At 39.7% G+C, this 6,514-nt stretch overlaps 1 protein-coding gene across 4 annotated transcripts in view; it reads right to left on the reverse strand.

Annotated features, from left to right (window-relative positions):
- Positions 1-6,514, reverse strand: part of ptprua (protein tyrosine phosphatase receptor type Ua) — a 391,037-nt gene that overhangs the window by 303,916 nt on the left and 80,607 nt on the right. The gene's annotated exons all lie outside the window — the stretch shown is intronic.

Here is a 6,514-nt window from a genome sequence, read left to right on the forward strand (position 1 = left end):
AGAATACGATATTATATATTTTGAGCCACACTCCATACCAGTAGGTGGCGGTAATGCAACCTTACTGTTTTTTGCCAACCGCCATAAAACTCTACAAAGAAGAAGACGAAGGAGGCCAGTCTGTGATTGGCTGGTGGCGTGGCTCATTTACATACAACTTTGGGTTGCGAGCGCAGAGAGAGCAGAGCGAGTGGTTTGTCAGAGCCGAGCGCGAGCAGAGAGACGAGCGCGCACGCGCAGAGAGTGCCGAGCGCGCACGGAGAGAGCCGAGCGCGAGCAGTTTGTCAGAGTTGAGCGGTCTGTACTCTCTAATCAGTGTCACTGCGCGCTCAACCTGGTGGCACGCGCGCTCAACTTGGTGGCACAATAATAACGCCATACAAGTCCTCTTCCTCAGTGCTTGCAGCTGAGCGAATGTTTCCGGATGTGTAAGCAGATCAGAGTTTTAATTGCATCTGTGTGAGGACTGCTTGTTGTTGTTGCACCGTGCCCACTTACTTGAAAGCGGGAGAGCCAAGCGGTTGAGCAGAGCCCACTGTGAAGGCCCTGCGTTTCATCAATACCCTTCCAGCTCCATGAAGAAATGTCACCATCAGACACATTCCACTGATTCCCCTCATTAAGGCTCGTCTTGCCAAGCCTCCTTTGCTTGTAGTACGCGAGTACCTCTCGATGCCCAAATGAGCTTCTCTGGCAGCAGGAGAGCAGGGCCATGTAATTAGAAAAGCCACGTGGATTCTACCCAATCCTGATGTGTCTGATGTGTCTGATGTGTGTGTGTGTGTGCTTGTCATCAAATGAGTGTAAGAAAGAATGTGTGCCTGCTGTTGCTCTTCTGATGTTTATTTTGAAGTGAATAAAATTGTAATGAACCTTTTAGTGCCACAATGACTCTGGAGATAAATTATTTGGGTCCATCTCATCAACAGTGGGTTGCAACAGTTTTCACATCCTTTGGCTTTTTTTTCTATTTTGTTACCTTACAACCTGAAATTTAAATGCATTTTTAATTTGATCCTAATAAATCCACAAAACACACAGATTAATGAAATAAAACGAAGAAAAAAAAAACTTTCCATTCCCATAACCATCACCTCCCAAAGCCACCAACAGAGTGAATGTTGACTCTACTTCGGTGTACTTTGTGCTATTCTAACCATTCATGCTGTATACAAAAACATTGACCTATATCAGAATTAGTGTACTGTGTCATTTGATGTTTGCAACTTTTATAAATATTAACTTCATTTAAAATAAAATTCCCCATAGAAAACAGTGAGACCTCTGCAGTTCCATGTTCTCTTTGAAACTATCAGCTTTATTTTGGTCTTCCTACACCAACTTTAGCTTTTAGCCTCAGTTTTTTTTATTAATTTTATGTTTTTTTAACTACAGTTTAGCTTATAGCTATTAATTTGTAAGATTTAGCATTTAGCTACCATTTGGCTAATTTTAGCCTTCAACTATACTTTTCTATGATTAGCTTTTAGCTAATGTTTTGTTATTTTAGCTTTTTACTACTATTTTTGCAAGATTTAGCTTTTAGGTACTGGCTGATATATTTGAACTTTAAGCTCTTCCTTTTCTAAGTTTAGTTTTTAGGTAGAGTTTTGCTAATTTTAGCTTTTCACCACTCTTCTCAGTTTAGCTTGTGTGCCGACCGAACGTTTTAACTTTTCAGTTTTTGTTCTAGTTATTTTAAATTTGCTTGTTTGTTCTACATTTTACCAATTTGGTTTTAGCTTCTTGAACAAATTTCAGCAGAGAAATTAGTCCCTCAGTAGATTCAGCAGATTCAGTGCAGCGGTGACACGCAGAGACACGCAGAGACATGGGCAGCTGTATCTGTGAAGGCTTCAGTGAGATCCTGTCACAGCTGACATGGTTTCAGAAGGAACAACAGAGGGGGAAACAAAGCAAACACCAGCCCTTTCAGAGGTAGGTGAGATAATTCTCTAAACAAGATGTCAGATCTAGTCTCGAATGTGCGATGTGTTAGACTTGTCTTCAACACTTTCTTGGTTATTTCTTCTCACACAGTGAAGAAAACAAACAGCTTTGTAGCTGTGCAGCTATAGCTTCTAATTTCCATTTAGAAACAGGATTTAAACAATCAAATTCCCCTTAAACTAAGTGGTCTTCAATTAAAATTCAACAAGGACCACCTAAACAAATTCTTTTCCAGCAAAAGTACAACATACTTGTATTTGAGTGACCTTTCAGGGTCAGTGCTAGCTTTCTTCAGTCACTAAACGCTGGAAGCCTCTCTCAGAGAGGAGAGAAACTGAGGGACAGACATGGGAATTACAGGAAATGCCTGAAAGCTAGACTGCCTAAAATAAATACCATGAATTGTAGAAAAGCTGTGTTGTGTAAAATGAGTTACCATGAATTCTAGAAAACTTAAAGCACATAACATCATTTTCATAAACGTGGAAAAAGCAGTGCTGCCAAAAATAAATTACCGTAAATTGCAGAAAAGTTGTGCTGCATATAAAGACTTAGGATAAATGCTAGAAAAGCTGTGCCACCTAAAATAAATTACTGTAAATGAGTTAAAAGTAGAACTACCTAAAATAAATGATCATAAATGCAAGAAAAGCTGGGCTATCTCAGCAGAAATGCTGTGAACTGTACGAAAGCTATACTGAATAAAATGAGTGAAATGAGGGCTGTTTAACTTCAGCTGGAGGTGGGTTGTATGCAGAAATGACTGCAGTTTGTAGTAACATCACCCGCCTGTGTGTGTGTGTGGGGGGGGTTGTCACTGAAATACCTCATGAATCACTGGATACATTTTAATGAAACTCAGAAACTAATCAGTGGACATTTCCAACTGACTGATGGCCGAACAAAGAACTGATCTTAAAACACATAATTAGCTATAGTTCAGTCAATTTTACATATATTAACCTAAAGTCTGGGGTGGTAGTACCCGTGACTGATCCTCTACACATATTCTAAACAATAAAATATTGTGTAAGATTTTTGTTTTAAAGTTTGCAAAAAACGTCAGGAGACAACGCTGTCTGTCTGGTTGTACATTATCTCAAGAGCCGGTGGACAACTTTCAGGAAATAATCACTGGATTTATATATCTACAATTTCTTAACTGTAGGAGCCAGCCCAATTCAAGATGGCCACCACAGCCAACTGACCTTAGAGAACACAAAAATGACTGTATTTCAGTCAGTTATACAGATATTTTTGCTAAGATTTGATGTGGTAGTAGCTGAGAGTCCTTTTTAACAAGAGAACATGGATCATTTTATTCTCAAACCAACTACAGCTCTTTCATTTCTCAGCAACACTAGTTATTGTTGGCACTGGCTTTGAAATTGTCACAATTTGACATCTCGACAGTTGAGTTCAGCTAATGTGACTTCTGTCCATCCTGGTCTTTTGCTCAGGTCAGAAGGATGGACCAATCAGACACAAGACTACAGGTTTCCCCAGCAACCCCGCTTCGCCATCATGTTTTATCAAAGAAGTGGTAGATTTCCACTAGATTGGGTATTAAAGTAGCTTTGATATGTATATTGTTAGCATCATATCAGATCCATGTGGGATTCCAGCAGCTTAGTGGGGGCCAAAGAAATTTAAAGGGTGGCATCCAGTCTGCAAGCAGCTTGTTGAATAGACCTGGTATAAACGCTCAGAAAGGTGTTCCACCTAAAATAAATTACTGTAAATGTGAAAACAAACATAAATAATAATAATAAAAACTCTGCCCACTAACAGGAATTGCTGTAACGTTTGGAAAAGCTGTGGGGCCTAAACTGAATTCCTGTAGAAAAGCTGCACCAACTGGAATGCAGGAGCTGCACAATGAGAACTCCAGGTCCGAGATCATTTAGGCCCTCCACTTTAACCAAACACAGAGGTTTCTTTTTTTCCAGATATTTTTGTAACTCCAGCTCTGAATCAGCTGCAGTCCTCTCTCAGGTCACACCTTAGCAAGCTGCAGAATGTGTTTTTCCTTTTACGTGTTTTATACGTGACAGCTGATCAGAGAACCCTTCCAAGTGTGCTGGGGGTGAGAATCCCACACACACACAAATAGGCAGCAACACCTGAAAGAGAAAGCAAGAACTTCAGTTCAGTTATGGCCTGAAAACTTTTTCAGAGGTTCCAGTCTGGGGACATTTCTCTCTTGCTCTCTTTTTAAATGATAAGGTTGGTTTGGTGAAAAATAATCTACTATAAAAACAGCTGGGCATTTCAGTTCTTTAGAAATGATGCATTTATTGAGCTTTAGACTAATACATATTTATCACCTGCTGCCAAAGGCCCATGTCTGTGTGTGTAGGTGTGTGTGTGTATAAATCTCACAAACGACTCAACAGATTTTATTGAAACTTGCAAATGTAATCATTGGGTGTATATCTACAGGAGATGGCTGCCACAACCAACTGACCTTCAGAAATACACACATTGCTAAAACTCAGTCAGTTTTACAGATATTGAACTAAAATTGGAAGTTCTTGTAGCTGAGACTGATCCCAATACAGCTTCTAAATATGTATAAATTATTGCCATTAATTCTCATGAAATACTTTACAGATTTTATGAAACTTTCAGACAGTAGTCACTGGATGTACAAATATAACTAAATAATTTAGTCAATCTAATTCAATATGGCCACCACAGCTAATTGACCTTAGCAACACAAAAATGTATGTAAGTCAGTCAGCTTTACAAATGCTGCCTGTTTGTGTACCTGAGAGGCATCATCAGTCCATATTCTGAACATGACATCTCACAAGACTGTACAAGATTTACTGTCAAAGTTTGATCAAAACGGCTACAACTCCATCATTTCTCATAATAAAATGATCTTAGTTTAAAACTCTGGCATGAAAGGTGGTGGGCAATACGCTTCAAAGCATGCCAGGCCTTTAATTAATCCTGTCATCATGTAAATGGGGTTGAGTCAAGGGAACACAAAGGTGTCTGATTTCAAGGCTGTAGGGTCACTGCCTCACTGAGGTATTTTTAAAAAGCTTTAGGCTCTGAGGATTAAGAAACACCTCATACCTTGTCTTTGGGTTGCTATGTTCAGATTACATGCTAATCGCTGTGCTATTCTCCATTATATAATAATCCATCCTTCTATAGGAAGGCAGCTGAGCAGTGTTAGCGGTATGTGTGTGTTTGGGGGGAGGGGTCAATGTTAAGAAGTAATAGGAGTAATAACTGCTGAGCGGCTGTGAGCCCAGGAGAAAGATTAATGGGAAAATGCTTGGCCCGGCCTGAAGTGCTTGCAATGGATGGCGTACGCGACCGTCCAACTTAGCTTCCCTTTTACAGTGAACATCCCGACCCTGACTAATAGCCCACACAGCAGGCACATCATAAATATGCTTTGATGGAGCGGGCAGAAAACACAAGCCTTTTACACAGCATTTATTCTGAAGAGGGAGAAATAAATTAGAGGGGCGAGACAGAAAACGTGGGCTGGCTGAAGAGTCCTTAAACACAAGGAGCAAAGCCAAAGAGGGGCGGAGATAATGATGACAAATAGTAGAACAAGAGCATTCTTGGAAAACAAGATTTTTTTTCTTTCTTTCTCCAAAGCTATACAGTAGGAAAGTCATGAAAGAGGATGAGCTTTGACTAATCGAGCTTTGACTAATCAAGCTGTTGCAGCGTGACTCTCAGAGGGCTTAAATAATTCAGACAACAACGACTCTCATTTACAGTTATTCTTATAAGAATGATGGTGATTACATGGAGCCAGGCAGAGCCATCACAGATTCTTGCCAATGAAAACTTCACAGTTAGAGCAAATAGATGTCTACATACACCCCCATGAGGCACTAACTCATGTAAATATTGCACATCAGCATCAATTAATGTTTACTTTAAAATTCATAAAGAGCTATCTTCAGCCATGTCTTATGATTACTTGGACAAACGTCCTCCATATGTTAAGATCAGGTCTGTGCAAAAATGGAAGTTTTGGGGCTTGAAAATGTGCCGATACCGACAGCAAACTGTTTGAATATGAAGAAATGTATAAAACTATTTGGTGATTGATGAGCTTCAGTGATAAAACTAGAACATGGTAGGCCTTCAGCCTGACAAAACCTATGATGACCAATAAAATAGACTATCTGACCCACTGAACAGAAAAAGTGCCAATCTAGCCCTTTGTGTACAGTGCTAGTATCACCAACATTAATAAGATGTACATCTCTGTAACATCTCTGCTTCCTCCTATTCTTCAAAATTAAAGCCTGTTTGTTGATTTTTGGGGTTCTACCATGTAGTATTTTTAAAGCCAGAGGTTGTGAAGTAGGGGCGTGGGACTGTAACCTCAATACAAAAGTCCTGTCTACACATCCAAAAAAAGTTAAAAAACAAAAACAACTGGACTTCTATTCTGTAGCTGAAGACGTTTCGCTTCTCATCCGAGGAGCTTTCTCAATTCAGAAATAGAGAGTGTGGAGTTGGGCTTTTAAAGCTGAGATGTGATGTAAGCTGGATTGCTTGCAAATTGTTCTCACTCTCC

Source organism: Kryptolebias marmoratus, linkage group LG5 (assembly GCF_001649575.2).
Source record: "Kryptolebias marmoratus isolate JLee-2015 linkage group LG5, ASM164957v2, whole genome shotgun sequence".
In the NCBI taxonomy this organism is placed as follows: Eukaryota; Metazoa; Chordata; class Actinopteri; order Cyprinodontiformes; family Rivulidae; genus Kryptolebias; species Kryptolebias marmoratus.